This window comes from Rhinoraja longicauda, chromosome 22, assembly GCF_053455715.1.
Source record: "Rhinoraja longicauda isolate Sanriku21f chromosome 22, sRhiLon1.1, whole genome shotgun sequence".
NCBI classification, from domain to species: domain Eukaryota; kingdom Metazoa; phylum Chordata; class Chondrichthyes; order Rajiformes; family Arhynchobatidae; genus Rhinoraja; species Rhinoraja longicauda.
Window position 1 is genome coordinate 3,647,865 of NC_135974.1, and position 20,803 is coordinate 3,668,667.

Below are 20,803 nucleotides of genomic sequence, written 5' to 3' on the forward strand. Positions count from 1 at the left end.
ATTCCTCTCATGATTTTATACACCTCTATAAGATCACCCCTCATCCTCTTGTGTTCCAAGAAATAGTCCCCGCCTGCTCAACCTCTCCCCATAGCTCAGATCCTCCAGTCCTGGCAACATCCTCGTAAATCTTCTCTGTACTCTTTCCAGCTTGACAACATCTTTCCTATAACATGGTGCCCAGAATACAATACAATACAATACAATACAATACAATACAATATATCTTTATTGTCATTGTGCCCAGGGGTACAACGAGATTGGGAATGCGCCTCCCATACGATGCAATAATTTAAGTAATTTAGACAGCAGCAACCCAACGAAACGAAACAGTTATAACAGTTTTGGACAGGATAAAGTGCAAGTTGATCTATGCGTTGTGGCCATCCGGCTCAGCAGGACCGGTTCATAGCAGCTATGGCCCTGGGGATGAAGCTGTTCCTGAGTCTGGAGGTGCGGGCGTAGAAGGCCTTGTATCGTCTGCCCGATGGAAGGAGTTCGAACAGACTGTTGCAGGGGTGTGAAGAGTCTTTGTGGATGCTGGTGGCTTTTCTGAGGCATCGTGGGTTGTAGATGCCCTCTAAGTCTGGTAGCTGTGTTCCGATGGTCCTCTGAGCTCTATGGACTACCCGCTGTAGAGCTTTCCTTTCTGCCTCCGTGCAGCTGAGGTACCACACAGGGATGCCATGCGTTAGGATGCTCTCTATGGTGCAGCGGTAGAAGGTCGTCAGCAGCTGTTGGGGTAGACCAGACTTTTTCAGTGTTCTTAAGTAGACGTACAGGTATGTAGGTTAATTGGCTGGGTAAATGTAAAAAAAAAAATTGTCCCTAGTGGGTGTAGGATAGTGTTAATGTGTGGGGATCGCTGGGCGGCACGGACTTGGAGGGCCGAAAAGGCCTGTTTCCGGCTGTATATATATGATATGATATGATATGATATGATAGAACAGTCTTTGTTGTGCCTTCTTGACCAGCGCAGCAGTGTTATTGGACCATGTTAGGTCCTCCGAAATGTGAGTGCCCAGAAACTTGAAGCTGGACACTCTCTCCACACTGTCCCCGTTGATAGAGATCGGGGCATATTCCCCGTTATGTGACCTACGGAAGTTGATGATCAGCTCCTTGGTCTTGGTGGTATTTAGGGACAGGTTGTTATCCGAGCACCAGTCCGCCAGGTTCTGCACCTCCACTCTATAGTTTGTTTCATCCCCGTTGGTGATCAGCCCGATCACCGTTGTGTCATCTGCAAACTTGACAATGGTGTTGGTGTCGAATGCAGGAACACAGTCGTGTGTGAAGAGGGAGTAGAGCATGGGGCTCAGAACACAGCCCTGTGGTGTGCCGGTACTCAGGGTGATAGTGGAGGACAGGTGCGGGCCCATTCTCACTGCCTGCGGTCGTTCCAGCAGGAAGTCCAGGACCCAGTCACATAATGACGAGCTGAGGCCTAGCTGGTGGAGTTTGGTGATGAGCTTGGTGGGGATGACCGTGTTGAAGGCGGAGCTATAGTCTATGAATAGCATCCTCACGTACGTGCCCTGTCTCTCTAGGTGAGTCAGGACAGTGTGAAGAGCCAGAGAGATGGCGTCCTCTGTGGATCTATTTGCCCTGTATGCAAATTGATGTGGGTCCAGTGAGTCAGGGATGCTGGATTTGATGTGTGAGAGGACCAGCCTCTCAAAGCACTTCATGACTATCGGCGTTAGGGCAACCGGCCAGAGATAATGACAGGTTAAAGATCCTGGTGAATACCTCAGCCAGCTGTTCAGCACAGTCTTTCAGTACCCTTCCTTGAACTCCATCCGGTCCTGCAGCCTTGCGTGGGTTGACCCTTTGCAGAGCGCGTTGTACCTCCTGTGTGCTCAGTTGCAAGACCTGTCCCACCACCTCGGCTGGGGTTCTTTCACTCAAGGTGGTTTTGCCAGTTTCAAAGCGGGCAAAGAAAGTGTTAAGCTCGTTGGTCAGTGCCATATCGCTGTGGGGGAAGGCAGGGCTGCTCTTGTAGCCAGTGATGTCCCTGACACCCTGCCACATGCTTCTGGTGTCCGTGGTGTTGAAGTGGTCTTCCACCCGTTGCCTATGGGTGTCTTTGGCCCTTTTAATACCTATGTTCAGGTTTGACCTGGCAACACTGTATGCTGAAGTGTCACCAGATTTAAAGGCATTGTTGCGTGCCCTCAGCAGGTTCTGTACCTCCTTGTTCATCCAGGGTTTCCGGTTTGGGAACATCCTTATCTCCTTGTCCTCCGTGACATTCTCCACACAGCAGTTGATGTAGGAGAGCACAGTGGATGTGTATTCCTCCAAGTCTACCTCTGAACCGTAGGTGGCCTGTTGTGCAAACAGGTCCCAGTCGGTGCGATCAAAGCAGTCCTGGAGTTGTAGGGTGGCGTCCTCGGGCCATATTTTGACCGTCTTTATTGTGGGTTTGGTCTTGCGGCTGAACACAATGCTCTAAATGCGGCCTCACCAATGTCCTATAATAACTGCAATGTGACCTCCCAACTTCTATACTTCTATAGAGTTGGCAATGACAATTTATACACAGAAGGGCTTGGAAACTACCAGAGAACCATAATCACTGCTTGCCGCTTATTATTTCCAAAACCCATTGTTAAGGAGTGATTAAAATACTCTATGAACAACAGGTCCATGCGCGGGTTTTCTCCAAGAACTTCTGTTTCCTCCCACACTCCAAAGACATAAAGGTATATAGGTTAAAGGTAGACACAAAATGCTGGAGTAACTCAGCAGGACAGGCAGCTTCTCGGGAGAGAAGGAATGGGTAACGTTTTGGGTCGAGACCCTTCTTCAGACTGGGTCTCGACCCGAAACGTCACCCATTCCTTCTCTCCCGAGATGCTGCCTGACCCGCTGAGTTATTCCAGCATTTTGTGTCTACCTTCGATTCAAACCAGCATCTGCACTTTTTTTCCTACAGGTAAATTGGCTTGGTGTATATGTAAATTGTTCCTTGTGTGTGTGTGTGTGTGTTAATGTGTTCCGTTCAAAGCCAACATAGAATGCATTGAGCTTGGTTCAGTTTAGTTTAGAGATACAGCATGCAAACATGCCCATCAGCCCACTGAGTCCGTGCCGGCCAGCGATCCCCCCGCACACTAACGCTATACCACACACAAGGGCTCATTTTACATTTATACCTAGTCAATTAACCTACGAACCTGTACATCTTTGAAGTGTGGGATGAAACAAAAGATCTTGGAGAAAACCCATGCAATTCACAAGGCGAAAGTACAAACTCGATACAGACAGCACCCGTAGTCAGGTTTGAACCTGGGTCTCTGGCCCTGTAAGGCAGCATCTTTATCACTGAACCACCATGCTGCCCTTCCAAGAGGGCCAGTAATACTGTCCGATAACGTTTGTCGCCCATTACAGCATGCAAGCCTTGCCACAATCAATGGGTTGTCTCAGATGGGAGAGCTACCTCAAGGGCAGTATGGTGGTGCAGCGGTAGAGTTGCTGCCTTACAACGCCTGATTCCTGGGTTCGATCCTGACTATGGGTGCCCTCTGTATGGAGTTAATACGTTCTCCACGTGACCGCATGGGCTTTCCCCGAATGCTCCGGTTTCCTTCAACACTCCAAAGACATACAAGTATGTCGGTTAATTTGGCTTCGGTGAAAATTGAAAATTGTCCCTAATGTGTATGGGGATTGCAGGTCGGTGCAGACTTTGTGGGCCGAAGATCCTGTTTCAACGCTACATCTCTAAACTAAACTAAACTAAACTGTAGGCCCGGACGCTGTAGACCCGGACGCTGTAGGCCCGGACGCTGTAGGCCCGGACGCTGTAGACCCGGACGCTGTAGGCCCGGACGCTGTAGGCCCGGACACTGTAGGTCCGGACGCTGTAGGCCCGGATGCTGTAGACCCGGACGCTGTAGGCCTGGACGCTGTAGGCCCGGACGCTGTAGACCCGGACGCTGTAGGCCTGGACGCTGTAGGCCCGGACGCTGTAGGCCCGGACGCTGTAGACCCGGACGCTGTAGGCCCGGATGCTGTAGACCCGGACGCTGTAGGCCCGGACGCTGTAGGCCCGGACGCTGTAGGCCCGGACGCTGTAGGCCCGGACGCTGTAGACCCGGACGCTGTAGGCCCAGACGCTGTAGGCCCGGATGCTGTAGGCCTGGACGCTGTAGGCCCGGATGCTGTAGGCCCGGACGCTGTAGGCCCGGATGCTGTAGGCCCGGACGCTGTAGGCCCGGATGCTGTAGGCCCGGACGCTGTAGGCCCGGACGCTGTAGGCCCGGACGCTGTAGGCCCGGACGCTGTAGACCCGGACACTGTAGGCCCGGACGCTGTAGGCCCGGACGCTGTAGGCCCGGACGCTGTAGGCCCGGACGCTGTAGACCCGGACGCTGTAGGCCCGGACGCTGTAGGCCCGGACGCTGTAGACCCGGATGCTGTATAGGTCCGGACAGTGTAGGCCCAGAGGCCTGGGCGCCGCCTAACGGAGGTTGAGTAGAAACCGCCTCCCAGCCCAGGCGGCCACCATTGGTGGAGCGGGAGCACATGGCCGCTGGCTGGGTGAGGTCACGTGAGGCGCGGGGCAGTGATGTCACCTTGTCCTTATTTGGGAATGAGACAGTTGGCACCCCTACCTGGGAATGGACTTAGCCACTCATCCATAGTTTACGGTTGGGGAACACACATCTCATCTTGTGTAGGATGGAACTGCAGACGCTGGTTTAAACCAAAGAAAGACACAAAAAGCTGCAGTAACTCAAGCGGGTCAGACAGCATCTCTGGAGAAAAGGAATAGGTGACGTTTCGGGTCGAGACCCTTCTCCAGACTGAGAATCAGGGGAAAGGGAAACGATAGATATAGATACCTATTATCTTCATTGCTCTTCATTTCTCTACCTACTTACAATGGCAGAGGCTTAGTCATCTTACTGCAGAGACCTTCAATAGGGGCCATTTCATTGACTCAAATCAGTTGCAAAGCTGTTTATTAAACTCATCATACTCTGTTGCTCAAGGGTACGAAAAGGAAAATAGGAAAGAAACGTTCCTGAATCCCACTTCTGAGCGAGATATTGAATAGAAAACGAAGCCCAATGTAATGCCACAGAAATGATAACATTGAGGGTGATAGAGAATTCCGGGGTCTTAAAGCCAGTTTCTGGAATCTGAGATCATAAATTTGGGATTTTGACACCTGTCAAATCAGAGGAATAGATAGGGTAGACAGTCAGAAACTTTTGCCCAGGGTGGAAATCATAAGGTCCTATGTGATAGGAGCAGAATTAGGCCATTCGGCCCATCAAGTCTACTCCCACCATTCAATCATGGCTGATCTATCTCTCCCTTCTAACCCCCATTCTCTTGCCTTCTCCCCATAACCCCTGACACCGTACATGTCAAACATCCAACACTGGAGGGAATAGCTACAAGGTGAGAGAATGTGCATCTAATAGAGACGTGCTGGTGAGAGAGGGTGCATCTAATAGAGACGTGCTGGTGACAGAGTGTGCATTTAATAGCGACCTGCTGGTGACAGAGGGTGCATTTAATAGAGACTTGCTGGTGACAGAGTGTGCATTTAATAGCGACGTGCTGGTGAGAGAGGGTGCATCTAATAGAAACCTGCTGGTGAGAGAGGGTGCATTTAATAGCGACGTGCTGGTGAGAGAGTGTACATTTAATAGCGACCTGCTGGTTTTTTTACACAGAGTGATGGGGGCCTGGAATGCGTTCCCAGGGATGATGGTGGAGGCAGATGTGATAGTGGCGTTTAACAGGCTTCTACTGTGGATAGGTACACCATGGAAGTGCAGGGAATAGAACTTGGTACCATCTCCGACATAAACATTGTGGGCAGGGGCCTATTCCTGTAGCTTGCTGTTCCATGTTAAATCATCAGGAACTGTTTGGCTTCTCGTTCACCAGTATTTAATAATGTTTAATGTTGGAATCCATCTCATTTGCAATCTATCTCATGACATAGGTGCTGAGGTTACAGAGAGAGTCATAGAGTCATACAGCGTGGAACCAGGCCCTTCGGCCCAACTAGCACACACCGACCAACATGCCCCATGTGCCATAGTTCCACCTGCTTGCGTTTGGCTCATATCCCTCTTTTCCATGTACCTGCCCTATCTACCTGTGACGCCACTTTCAAGGAACTATGCGCGGCACTCCTTGCTCCCCCTGTTCTAGAACATTGCCATTCACTGTGTAGGTCCTGCCCTAGTTAGATTTCCCAAAATGCAGCACCTTGTACCTCTTTGTATTAAATGCCATCAACCATTCCTCAGCCCTCTTGCCCAACCGATCAATATCCTGCAGCAATTTGTGACAATATATTCACCATACAACCCACTTCAATGTCATCTACAAACTTGCCTTGTACGTTCTCATCCAAATTATTGCTATAGATGTCAAACAGCAATGGGCCCAACACTGACCCTTGAGGTACACCACTCATCATAGGCCTCCATTCCGAAAATCAAGCTTCCGCCATCACCATCTGCTTCCTTCCGTGAAGCCAATTTTCTGCCCAGTCGGCTAGCTCTCCTGGGATCCCATGCGATCTATGTAATTGAAGTTTGAAATTAGAGGGGAGCTAACAAAATAAATTTCACTCAGAGTGTGGTGGCTGCCGAGAACTCAGAAACCACCAGATCAAGGCAGAAAAACCCACGTTACTTTTAAGAGCTACCTGGAGGTACAGTGCAGTCAGAAAGTATTCAGACCCCTTCACTTTTTCCACATTTTGTTACGTTACAGCCTTATTTTAAAATGGATTAAAACATTTTTTTTATCATCAATCTACACACAATAACCCAGAATGAAGAAGCAAAAATAGGTGTTTAGAAATTTTCGCAAAGTAATTAAAAAGAAATAACTGAAATATAGCATTTACATAAGTATTCTGACCCTTTGCTATGACACTCAAAATTGATGATAAAAAAAAAAGAATTTAATCCATTTTAAAATAAGCCTGCAACGTAACAAAATGTGGAAAAAGTGAAGGGGCCTGAATACTTTCTGAATGCACTGTATGCAGCATATCAAGTGCCACCACGCTATAGGGCCAAAACACCAAAACATTTTTGATCTTATGGAGGTGTAAAAGATCATGAGAGGAAAAGATTGGGTAAATGCACAGTGTCTTTTACCTAGAGTGTGGGAATCTAGAACCAGAGGACATAGGTTTAAGGTGGAGGGAAGATTTACATCAAAAATTGTTCTCATGTCTCATGGACATGATGGGTTGAGTGGCCTCCTCTGTGCTGTCACCCTTACATTTTTCTTCAAGCTGGAAAGGGTACAGAGAAGATTCACAGAGAGGATGTTGTCTGGACAAGAGGGTGTGAGCTATAGGGAGAGGTTGAGTAGGTTGAGACTTTATTCTTTGGAGCGCAGGAGGATGAGGGGTGATCTTATAGAGGTGTATAAAACCATGAGAGGAATAGATCGGGTAGATGCACAGAGTCTCTTGCCCAGAGTAGGTGAATCGAGGACCAGAGGACACAGGTTCAAGGTGAAGGGGAAAAGATTTAATAGGAATGCGAGGGGTAACTTTTTCACACAAAGGGTGGTGGATGTATGGAACGAGCTGTCATAGGAGGTGGTTGAGGCTGGGACAATCCCAACGTTTAAGAAACAGTTAGAAAGGTACTTGGATAGGACAGGTTTGGAGGGATGTGGACCAAGCGCAGGCAGGTGGGACTAGTGTAGCTGGGCCATGTTGGCCGGAGTGGGCAAGTTGGGCCGAAGGACCTGTTTCCACGCTGCATGACTCTATGACACTCTGACTATTACAAATACCATGAGGAAACTCAGGCTGGGGATAAAATAAAAGAATCAGAACAATGTTTTCCCAGAGAATTAATATAACATCTGTTCTATGTAGATAATAGATCTTTTTTTATATTCATTTGAGTATTGCTGGCAGGACAACAATTATTGTCCATCCATAATTGCACTTTGATTACAAGAGGCATAATGGCAGTATTATATCAAACTGAAAATCTAATTATTGACAGCCTCGCCAAAACGGAGCTGATGACACCAGAACAACATGCCAAATTTTAGAGGAAAAAAAACCTCATGAATCTACTCTTCATTTGCTTAGTTTGCAATATCAGTGTTTTTTCATATTGTTGAACACTTTGCTGTATGAATCTATAAAGCCAGATTTACGTCGTTTTGTTTAACTGTAATCCAGCCACCTTTGGCCAGCAATGGTCATCGAGTCTTAGATTTAGATTTAGAGATACAGCGCGGAAACAGGTCCTTCGGCCCACCGGGTCCGCGCCGCCCAACGATCCCCGCACGCTAACACTATCCTACACACACTAGGGACAATTTTTACATTTGCCCAGCCAATTAACCTACACACCTGTACGCCTTTGGAGTGTGGGAGGAAACCGAAGATCTCGGAGAAAACCCACGCAGGTCACGGGGAGAACGTACAAACTCCGTACAGACGGCGCCCGTAGTCAGGATCGAACCTGAGTCTCCGGCGCTGCATTCGCTGTAAGGCAGCAACTCTACCGCTGCGCCACCGTGCCGCCGTGACACACTGCAGGGGTGCATCAAGTTTGAGGAATGCAACGAGGGTGGCCATTTTATGTTCATCAATCTGCATCATCTTTTTATTTAGTTAAATGGATTTTCTATCACATTTCTTGCAGACACGGAGGCACGGTTACTGCCTTCCAGCACCAGGGACTTGGGTTCGATCCTGACTACGGGTGCTGTCTGTGTGGAGTTTGTACGTTCTCCCTGTGACCCGCGTGGGTTTTCTCCAGGATCACCGGTTTCCTCCCACACTCCAAAGACGTACAGGTTTGCAGGTTAATCGGCTTGGTATAATTGTAAATTGTCCCTAGTGCGTGTAGGATAGTGTTAGCTTGCGGGGATCACTGGTTGGTGTGGACGGTGGGCCAGAGGGCTTGTTTTCGCATTGTATCTCTAAAACTAAAAAAATAAAACAAAAATTCAGATGTTATACTTCCAAATTCAAATGACCATCATCAAACAGAATTGTGCAAGTTATAAGCCCAGCAGGAAACATGGATGTACAGCTTTGTCTAAGTCGACAACAGAACGTTTGAATAATGTGATGCATTATCTTTACATTTGGTCCTACAAGTACTCCAGCTGAGAGGTTTGCCAACCTGTTAAATAAAACGAGACAAATAAGCGGCATGAATGATCTGCAATGACTGCATATGACTATATGTATTGTGTGGCATGTATCATGCAGAATGGTAGCACACCAGTTATGTTAGCACACCAGTTATGTTCATGTACTGTTAATCAACAGGCCTGGACAAATGGTCTGGAGACATGAACCCAAATCCCACTAAAGCATCTGGGAAATTAAATTCAATTTAGTTTACAGATACAATGCGGAATCAGGCCCATCGAGTCCGCACCGACCAGCGATCCCCGCACATTAACACTATCCTATACACACGAGAGACAGTTTACACACACACCAAGCCAATTAACCTACAAACCTGCACGTCTTTGGAATGTGGGAGGAAAGCGAAGGTCTCGGAGAAAACCCACGCAGGTCACGGGGAGAAGGTACAAACTCCGTACAGACAGCACCCGTAGTCGGGATCGAACCGGGTCTCCCGTGCTGCAAGTGCTGTAAGGCACAACTCTACTGCTGCGCCACCGTGCCTCAGTTAAAATAATTAACTGGTGACCATGAACTCATTGAAATGCCTCAGAAGACAACTTGGTTCATTTTCGCCAAGTATCAAGGTCTGGCTGAGCGCACTTGACAGGTCTAAATGTTTGGGCCTGGATTGCACACTGCTTGGAATGCTGAAGAGGTGAGGTCCACAGCTAGTTGAGCTACCAGCTATTTCATGGTCCACCAAACGTAGGACAAATCCAATTCAACCATCCCATCAGTCCACACGTAGTTTATTTTATAGATACAGCACGGAAACAGCTCCTTTGGCCCACCGAGTCCGTGCCGACCAACGATTCACAGTAGAAAGACACCAAAAGCTGGACCCTTCTCGACCTGACAAGTGACCCACTCCTGCTCTCCAGAGATGCTGCCTGTTCCACTGAGTTACTCCAGCATTTTGTGTTTATCTTCAGTATAAACCAGCATCTGCAGTTCCTTCCCATTCACCTGTTCACAGTAGTTTTGTCCTACAATTTACGGAAGACATTTAACCTTCAAAACTTGCACGTCTTTGTAATGTGGGAGGAATAGGAGCACCCAGACAAAATAGGGAAAATGTACAAACTCTGTACAGACAGCACCTGTAGTCAGGATCAATAGACAATAGACAATAGGTGCAGGAGTAGGCCATTCTCCCCTTTGAGCCAGCACCGCCATTCAATGTGATCATGGCTGATCATTCTCAATCAGTACCCTGTTCCTGCCTTCTCCCCATACCCCTGACTCTGCTATCATTAGGAGCTCTACCTAGCTCTATCTAGCTCTCTCTTGAATGCATTCAGAGAATTGGCCTCCACTGCCTTCTGAGGCAGAGAGTTCCACAGATTCACAACTCTCTGACTGAAAAAGTTTTTCCTCATCTCCGTTCTAAATGGCCTACCCCTTATTCTTAAACTGTGGCCCCTTGTTCTGGACTCCCCCAACATTGGGAACATGTTTCCTGCCTCTAACATGTCCAAACCCTTAATAATCTTATACGTTTTGATAAGATCCCCTCTCATCTAAATTCCAGTGTATACAAGCCAAGTCGCTCCAGTCTTTCAACATATGACAGTCCCGCCAAACCCAGTCCCCTGGAGCTTTAGGCAGCTAATCTACCACTGCTCCACCATAGAATATGGGTGCAGGAGGAGGCCATTTGGCCCTTTCTTCAATTGCCGTCCTTCAATTCATATCTCCAATGAAACTGTCACTGACTGAGGATATAAGTGAAGTAATAATCACCAATAATCGCTATTCATCCAATTTCAGTTGTGCACCTGTATAACACAGCTTTAGAGATCACAACAACATTGGTCCAAAGATAAACAGAAGAGTTGAGAACAGAACAAGGGCCTCTTTCCTGCACTGTATCTCTAAACTAAATTAGTTGATTTCCAGGAATGAACTAAGAATGACTGCCCTAAGAATCAGCAGTGTTTGACCAAATGTGGCATCAAATAACTAGTAAAGTTGAACTCAATGGGATTCAAGGATCAAACCTTGACTGGCTAATGTTGTACCTCAACACAATGGTCGCGGTTGTTCGAGCCGTCAATCATAACTCCAGCACATCACCACTGAAATGCTTGAGAGCGTTATTCTCGATCCAGACATCCTCAGCTGCTTCATTATTGGCCGCCTTTCCCTCCAAACCCGAGCAGTTGGATATTCATTGGTGATTGCAACCAACCTCCCTTCCATTGACTCCATTTACACCTCACGCTGCCTCGGCAAGGCCAGCAGCATAATCAAGGATGAGTCGCACCCTGGCCACTCCCTCTTCTCCGCTCTCCCATCAGGCAAAAGGTACAGAAGTGTGAAAACGCACACCTCCAGATTCAGGGACAGTTTCTTCCCAGCTGTTATCAGGCAACTGAACCATCCCACCACAACCAGAGAGCAGTGCTGAACTACTATCCACCTCATTGGAGACCTTCAGACTATCTTAGATTTAGATTTTAGATTTAGAGATACAGCACAAAAACAGGATCTTCGGCCCACCGAGTCAGCGCCGCCCAGCGATCCCCACACATTAACACTATCCTACACCCACTAGGGACAATTTTTACATTTGCCCAGCCAATTAACCTACATACCTGTACTTCTTTGGAGTGTGGGAGGAAACTGAAGGTCTCGGAGAAAACCCACGCAGGTCACGGGGAGAATGTACAAACTCCGTACAGACGGCCCCCGTGGTCAGGATCGAACCTGAATCTCAGGCGCTACATTCGTTGTAAGGCAGCAACTCTACCGCTGCGCCACCGTGCCACAATCAGACTTTGATCAGACTTTGCTGGCTTTACCTTGCACTACCTTGCGGTGCTGGCTCGAAGGGCCAAATGGCCTCCTCCTGCACCTATTTTCTATGTTTTCTATGTTACATGTTATTCCCTTATCATGTATCTATACACAGTAAATGGCTCGATTGTAATCATGCATTGTCTTTGCGCTGACTGGAGAGCACGCGACAAAAGCTGTACACGTGACAATAAACTAAACTGAACTGAACTGAACTGAACATAATTTGATTCCATACGAAATGCTTCAGAAAATGAAGCAGGTTTGCCCAAAACTGGAGCCTTTGGCCTGAGGCCGAGATGTAACCAGGAAACTCTGTGATGCACAAATGCCAGAAAGTGATCCTCGCTAACAAGAGAGTAACTAACCACCTGTTAATCTGGTGCGCCTGCGCTGCCCTAGCAGTCCGTTTGATTTTTGTTGTTTTTTATCTTAATTGTAGTGTCTAGGTATGATGTAGTGTTTTGTGGTTGTGTGTTATGTGGGGGGGGGGGTGAACTGTAAAACTGTCTCTTCCGAACGGAGACGCGACCTTTGTTTTCTGGGTGGTGTCTCCGTTCCCGCTGCGGCCTACTATCGGCCAAACACCCGGAGCTGGTGGCCTCCAGCTGGGACCACCTGGGCTCTGGTTCGCAGAACTCACGGACCGGACTGTACTCACCATCTGCGGAGCTGGCTGCCTTTGGAGGCTGTGGTGGCGCTGCTGGAGCTGCTGCGATTCGCCTTCGGAGGCTTTTTCGGCCGCGGGCCGCGTGGACGTTGGAAGCTCGCAGGCCCTTGGGTGGGGGCCGACATCGGGAGCTCCGGCAGTGGCAGTGTCTTCGCCCGCCCCGAATCGTGGGGCTTGGGTCGGCCCGCCGCGGTCCTGTCACCGTCCGACGTGGCGCTTCAATGTCGGGAGCCACGACCGCCCCGACGTGGCAACTTCAACAGCCTGACTGCGGGAGAAGACGGCAGGGGAAGAGAAAATACATTCTGGCCTTCCATCACAGTGAGGAGGTGACTGGAGGAGACTCACTGTGATGGATGTCTCTTATGATTGTATGTGTTATTGCATATTTTTATTGCTTATTTTTATTGGTCTTATTGTTGGACTGTGGGTAATCTTTCATTTCACTGCACATTTATGTGTATGTGACAAATAAATTGACTATTGACTATTGACTATTGACACCTCACTCAAACTTCAATGCTGTTATCATCATACCATCCACAATAACATTCTCAGAGTAACACTGACAAGACAGTTAATGAGCAGCCAAGCCAATATTGATGTCAGTCAAAGGCTGGGTCGGATCTTGCATCTCATTGTCTCCTTGGAACCTTTCCCATATCTACCATGGTCACGGTGGCGCAGCGGTAGAGTTGCTGCCTTACAGCGAATGCAGCGCCGGAGACCCGGGTTCGATCCCGACTACGGGTGCTGTCCGTACGGAGTTTGTACGTTCTCCCCGTGACCTGCGTGGGTTTTCTCCGAGATCTTCGGTTTCCTCCCACACTTCAAAGGCGTACGGGTTTGTAGGTTAATTGGCTTGGTGTAAATGTAAAAATAGTCCCTAGTCGGTGTAGGATAGTGTTAGTGTGCGGGGATCGCTGGTCGGCGCGGACTCAGTGTTTCTGCGCTGTATCTCTAAACTAAACTAAACTAAACTAAACTACCAGCCAGAATAAGGAGTGGAACAGAAATTTCCCAATTTGTCTGGACTAGTCCTCCCCAAGAGCACTGAAGAAACTCAATATCGTGCAAGGCAAAGCATCATGCGGAACGAGGTTTCTGTATTACACCACCATGAACATTCAGTCCTTTTGCCAAATGCTCCATCCAGGTAACAGTGAGGATCATGTAAAAATACACAGCAGTCACTTGTCAAACTGTTATTTTCCTAAAGTATCTTTTTTTTGGAGATACAGCGCAGAAACAGGCCCCTCGGCCCACCAAGTCCGGACCGACCAGCGATCCCCGCACACTAACACACGAGCGATATTTTACATTTATATCAAGCCAATTAACCTACAAACCTGTGGCTCTTTGGAGTGTGGGAGGAAACTGGAGATCTCGGAGAAAACCCAGGCAGGTCACGGGGAGAACGTACAAACTCCGTACAGACAGCACCCATAGTCAGGATTGAACCCGGGTCTCTGGCGCTGTGAGGCAGCAACTCAACCGCTGCGTCACCGTGCCGCCCTAGTTCCGGCAAACTCCTCTCCGTTTATCAGAAGAAGGACAAGGTACTAGTTGCATGGCAGCACCACCATGTACAGATTCCCCTTCGACTCACATGCCGCCTTGCCAAGGTCACTCCTTCATTACCATGAGTTTCAAACAGTATAATGTCACTTCTGAAAGCAATAGAGAGCGATTTGTATTTCAGTTGCCTTTTTAATCAATCGATTGGTACAGTTTACCTCTTGGGTCAATTATTTTTAACAAGAAATAATTTTTCCAAAGGTTTGAAAATCCATCACGATGTGGACAGTATGTTTGCCAGCCCCCAGATCCAGGTTTAGACGTCGTCCGATCTCATTCATTAATGAAAAGTGACTTTCCAGGATTTTGTGGGGAGCTTTAAAGAGCATTCACATGTTATCCTCAGCAGTCAGAATGTTCTCCATTGATAATATTTCTGAACACATTATCGCCTTGCCCTGCCCCCAAGGAAATGTACCCACTTATCAAATAATCAGAGAACACTTTCATTTTCATTGCAAGCATCTCGCGGGTATTTAACGAGCATGGAGTTGTGGCTTGAATAATGAAACGGTTGATAAAAGATCAGAGCAAAGATCGTGAAGAGATCTGCATAGGGATGTTGAATTAAACAATCGCTACACGTATCCATCAGAGAGAACATAAAATCAAACCTTCGCCTTATACATCCATGGGAATGTAAATGTATGCACAGCTCTCAAATGCTGTGGAGAGGAGAAAGTCAAAAGCCACACAGCGCAATCCGTCAGATCAATGCCAACCTAATAACTTCACTGTGTGGGCACTTACAGGGTCACACCCACCCCTCGAACATACAGCAGGGACCATGAAATTAGCCACTCAAACCCACTCCAGACACCGGATCATCAGGCCAAGCCTCTTATAGGCACCACAAATCATTTTTCTATCATTTGTCCAGACCATAAAATGAAGACACTCTCATCCCCATTCCCTGAGCTATCAATTAAATTTGCTCTTAAGTCGAGCCAAGTGGACTCCTATATTTCAGCGAGACCAAGCGCAGGCTCAGCGATTATTTCGCTGAACACCTTCGCTCAGTCCATCTAAACCGACCCAATCTCCCGATTGCTCAACACTTTAACTCCCCTTCCCATTCCCACACTCATCTTTCTGTCCTGGGTTTATCTCTCCCTTCTTTGTCCTCCAGCGGTCGGGAGCCTCGAACCTTCCATTGCCAGGACAATCTTACTCCCATAGCCGATGGTCGAGCCTTCCTTGTCGGGGCGATCCAGCTCCTGCATCGGGGGGGAATCTCAGCTCCCCCGCTCCGGGCGATCTACCCCGGGTCAGGGCTAGTCGAACGTCATGTGGTTTTTGCAGCTCCCGACTTCGGTCTCAACCCGAGACTGCGAGCTCCTTGATAAGGCCAGAGAGATAAATCTACCTTCATATCTAACGTTTAGATATATCTACCTTCATGTCTAACATTTAGATATATCTACCTTCATGTCTAACGTTTAGATATATCTACCTTCATATCTAACATTTAGATATATCTACCTTCATGTCTAACGTTTAGATATATCTACCTTCATATCTAAAGTTTAGATATATCTACCTTCATGTCTAACGTTTAGATTATATCTACCTTCATATCTAAAGTTTAGATATATCTACCTTCATGTCTAACGTTTAGATATATCTAAATATCTAACGTTTAGGTATATCTACCTTCATATCTAACATTTAGATATATCTACCTTCATATCTAATGTTTAGATATATCTACCTTCATGTCTAATGTTTAGATATATCTACCTTCATATCTAACGTTTAGATATATCTACATATCTAACATTTAGATATATCTACCTTCATATCTAATGTTTAGATATATCTACGTTTTAGGACCTCCTCAACGACACTTGGATGTGCCACGTGGAGGAAGAAGGCTCCTGGGATGCACCGCGAGGTCGGACGAAGGAAGGCGGGTCGTGCGCCCGTGCCCACGTGTGGCGGCATGCTTGACTCACCGCCGCAAGGAAAGATCCGGGGATCTGTGGCCTGCAGGGGGAGAGGCTTGCAAACCGCCGAGCTCGGCCCCGAAGACTGGAGAACGGAGGAGGAGGGAGCCACTGGCGAAGACGGTGGCGAGGAGTGGGCCGGTGGGAGAGGGGCTGGGGTCCTTCCTCCAGCTACTACAAGGTGCGCTTCCGGGACACATAGGCGGCCGGGCAGAGAGAGGGGTGTGGGTCCGCGGGCCGAGCCAGTCGAGTGTGGCGGAGGAGGCCCTGGGGCTGACCTAGATCAGGAGCCCCTCGCGTACATCGAGTGCATGGACCGAACTTTGGACATTTTGTAAATGGCGCCAAAATATGGCGACTCGTGCATGTGTCATCTATGCATAAAGAATTTCACAATGCAATGCCCACGTGACAATGAAGCACCATTGAACCATTAACTCTATCACAGACTGTCCTCAAGACATCACCATTAACTTTCCCAAGTTTCCTGTTGCTGCGTCGATGTGCTGACGGAGGACAGGTCATCCGAGACGTTGACGTCCTGTAATTTGAAGATGCCCACTCCCACCACCATCAGCCCACTGGTGCAACTGCCATGTGGGCTCCCTACCTCCTTGGCCACAGAGTTGCAATTCTTGAGCACAAGAGATAGTCAACGTGCATTTGATCAGCACGATCTCTCTGCTGTTTAACACAGTTGCATCTGAGTATTTGAGCAATGGGGCCAAACCTGCACACAATCCCCTGTCATCCTGGAGCTCTTTAAAACAGTAGATCTCAATGGGGAAATGCCGGAGGAAACAGAGGAGGCATCTCTTGCAACTTGACACCACACATGCAGGGGCAAAGACGAGAACAGATCCATCTTTGCTCTGACAGTGACGTGGTCCACTTCACCCAACCCCATTGGAAGAATGTATGGAGAGAGTCAGCAGTCCTTCCAAACTTTCGGACATGCACAATGCAAGGAAATCTGGCCCATTACTGTATCAGAATCTGTTACTGCCTTCGAGAATACAGGATCCAACAGTCCTACATGGAAGGCTATCTGTTCAAGGAATATTATAGACAATAGACAATAAACAATAGACATTAGGTGCAGGAGGAGGCCATTCGGCCCTTTGCGCTAGCACCGCCATTCACTGTGATCATGGCTGACCATCCACAATCAGTACCCCGTTCCTGCCTTCTTCCCATACCCCCTGACTATAACATATAACATATAACATATAACAACTACAGCATGGAAACAGGCCTGTCCGGCCCTACCAGTCCACGCCGACCATTCTCCCTGACCTAGTCTCATCTACCTGCACTCAGACCATAACCCTCTAATCCCCTCTCATCCATATACCTATCCAATTTACTCTTAAATAATAAAATCGAGCCAGCCTCCACCACTTCCACCGGAAGCCCATTCCATACAGCCACAACCCTCTGAGTAAAGAAGTTCCCCCTCATGTTACCCCTAAACCTTTGTCCCTCAATTCTGAAGCTATGTCCCCTTGTTGGAATCTTCCCCACTCTCAAAGGGAAAAGCCTACCCACGTCAACTCTGTCCGTCCCTCTCAGAATTTTAAAAACCTCTATCAAGTCCCCCCTCAACCTTCTACGCTCCAAAGAATAAAGACCCAACCTGTTCAACCTCTCTCTGTAGCCTAAGTGCTGAAACCCAGGCAACATTCTAGTAAATCTCCTCTGTACCCTCTCCATTTTGTCGATATCCTTCCTATAATTTGGCGACCAGAACTGCACACCATACTCCAGATTCGGCCTCACCAATGCCCTGTACAATTTCAACATTACATCCCAACTTCTATACTCGATGCTCTGATTTATAAAGGCAAGCATACCAAACGCCTTCTTCACCACCCTATCCACATGAGATTCCACCTTCAGGGAACAATGCACAGTTATTCCCAGATCCCTCTGTTCCACTGCATTCCTCAATTCCCTACCATTTACCCTGTACGTCCTATTTTGATTTGTCCTACCAAAATGCAGCACCTCACACTTATCAGCATTAAACTCCATCTGCCATCTTTCAGCCCACCCTTCCAAAAGGCCCAAGTCTCTCTGTAGACTTTGAAAATCTACCTCACTATCAACTGCTCCACCTATCTTAGTATCATCTGCATATTTACTAATCCAATTTGCCACACCATCATCCAGATCATTAATGTAAATGACAAACAACAGTGGACCCAACACAGATCCTTGGGGCACTCCACTAGACACTGGCCTCCAACCTGACATACAATTGTCAACCGTTACCCTCTGGTATCTCCCATTCAGCCATTGTTGAATCCATCTTGCAACCTCACTATTAATACCCAACGATTTAACCTTCTTAATCAACCTTCCATGTGGAACCTTGTCAAATGCCTTACTGAAGTCCATATAGACAACATCCACAGCCTTGCCCTTATCAATTTCCCTGGTAACCTCTTCAAAAAATTCAAGAAGATGAATCTCTCAGAGCTCTATCTAGCTCTTTCTTGAAAGCATCCAGAGAATTGGCCCCCACTGCCTTCTGAGGCAGAGAATTCCACAGTTTATCAACTCTCTGGGTGAAAAGGTTCTTCCTCATCTCTGTTACAAATGGCCCACCCCTTATTCTTAAACTGCTGCCCCTGGTTCTGGACTCCCCCAACATTGGGAACTTGTTTCCTGCCTCTAGCCTGTCCAATCCCTTAATAATCTTATATGTTTCAATAAGATCCCCTCTCATCCTTCTAAATTTCAGTGTATACAAGCCCAGTCGCTCCATTCTTTCAACATATGGCAGTCCCGCCATCCCGAGAATTAACCTAGTGAACCTACGCTGTACTCCCTCAATAGCAAGAATGTCCTGCCTCAAATTTGGAGACCAAAACGGCACACAGTACCCCAGGTGCGGTCTCACTAGGGCCCTGTACAACTGCAGAAGGACCTCTTTGCTCCTCTACTCAACGCCACTTGTCATAAAGGCCAGCATGCCAGTAGCTTTCTTCACTGCCTGCTGTACCTGCATGCTTGAACCATCCTGCCTCGCTCCCTTTGGTCTTTCCATGCACCACAGTGGTGCAGCCGGTAGAGCCACTGCCTCACAGTTGCAAAGACCTTGCTGCCTGTGTGGAGTTTGCCTCACGGTCATCTTTGCCCTGTGACCATGACCACATGGGTTGCCCGAGGATGACCCGCTTTTCTCCCACATCCCAAAGACATGCATGTTTGTAAGTAACTTGGCCTCTGTAAAATGCTTCTACAGTGTAGAGACTTGATGCAAAAATGGGATAAGGTAGAATTAGTGTGATGGAGAGCGTGGACTCGGTGGGCTGAAGGACCTGTTTCTTTGCTGTGTCTTTCAGTCTTTTAGTCAATCATTTCATCTTTCTTGATCAAACCATGACTATTTCCTGGTGACCCAATCAAGCCAAGTCCTATCTTGCAGCAGGGTCTTGACGAACCTTGATGAAGGGTCTCGACCTGAAACCTCTCCCATTCCTTCTCTCCAGAGATGCCATGTCCCGCTGAGTCAATCCACCATTTTGTGTCTACCTCCAATCTTGTTCAACTCCATTGGGTGGCTCAGCGGTAGAGTTGCGGCCTTGCAGCATTTGCAGCGCCGGAGACCCGGGTTCAATCCTGACTACGGGCGCTGTCTGTACGGAGTTTGTACGTTCTCCCTGTGACCTGCGTGGGTTTTCTCCGAGAACTTCTGTTTCCTCCCACACTCCAAAGACCTACTGGTTTTGTAGGTGAATTGGCTTGGTGCAAATGTAAAAATTGTCCCTGGTGTAGACTAGTGTTAATGAGCGGGGATCGCTGGTCGGTGCGGACTCAGTAGGCCAAAGGCCCTGTATCCGCGCTGTGTCTCCAAACTAAACTAAAGTAAACCATTGGTTGCTGATGTACGTCTCAGCTGAGGACCCAGCATTATTCATGGGCAGGTTCATTGTGATCATGAAATTGTACAACTCAGAGTCACCTCACGCTCCCTGTCTGCTGACACTGACTGCAAATCATGACCACTTTCACACCTTGGTTAACTCATGTTGCAGATAAAATAGCATATAGCATGAAGCAAAACCTCAAAGTCAGTCACCGTGTTTCAATTATGAGCTCTCCCCACATTGCAAGTTCTTGACAATATGGGGAAGGCTAACAGAATAATAATTATCCTGCAGATTTCTGCATCCCGTTTCCTCTTTAGAATACTGACTAGAACTCTATCCAGAGCCTGCTTTGCACCATTCTGCATTAATATTGTATCTAAACAAGAACAGAGAATATCTGACCACATGCATTGCTAAGTAGTAACTCTGAATACAACCTGACTACATAGCAACTATTTTTTTGCATTATTATATTTGTTTAGATTAAGCTGATAGATGTATTAATTCCATAAGGAAAACATGTAGTCCTGCATAAAATATGTGTATAAAATCATGATCGGGTAGATGCACAGTCTCTTGTTGCCCAGAGTAGGTGAATCGAGGACCAGAAGAGCAGTTTAAGGTGAAGGGCTAAAGATTTAATAGGAATCTGAGGGGTAATTGTTTCACACAAAGGGTGGTGGGTGTATGGAACAAGCTGCTAGAGGAGGTAGTTGAGGCAGGGACTATCCCAAAGCTTAAGAAACAGTTAGACAGGTGCATG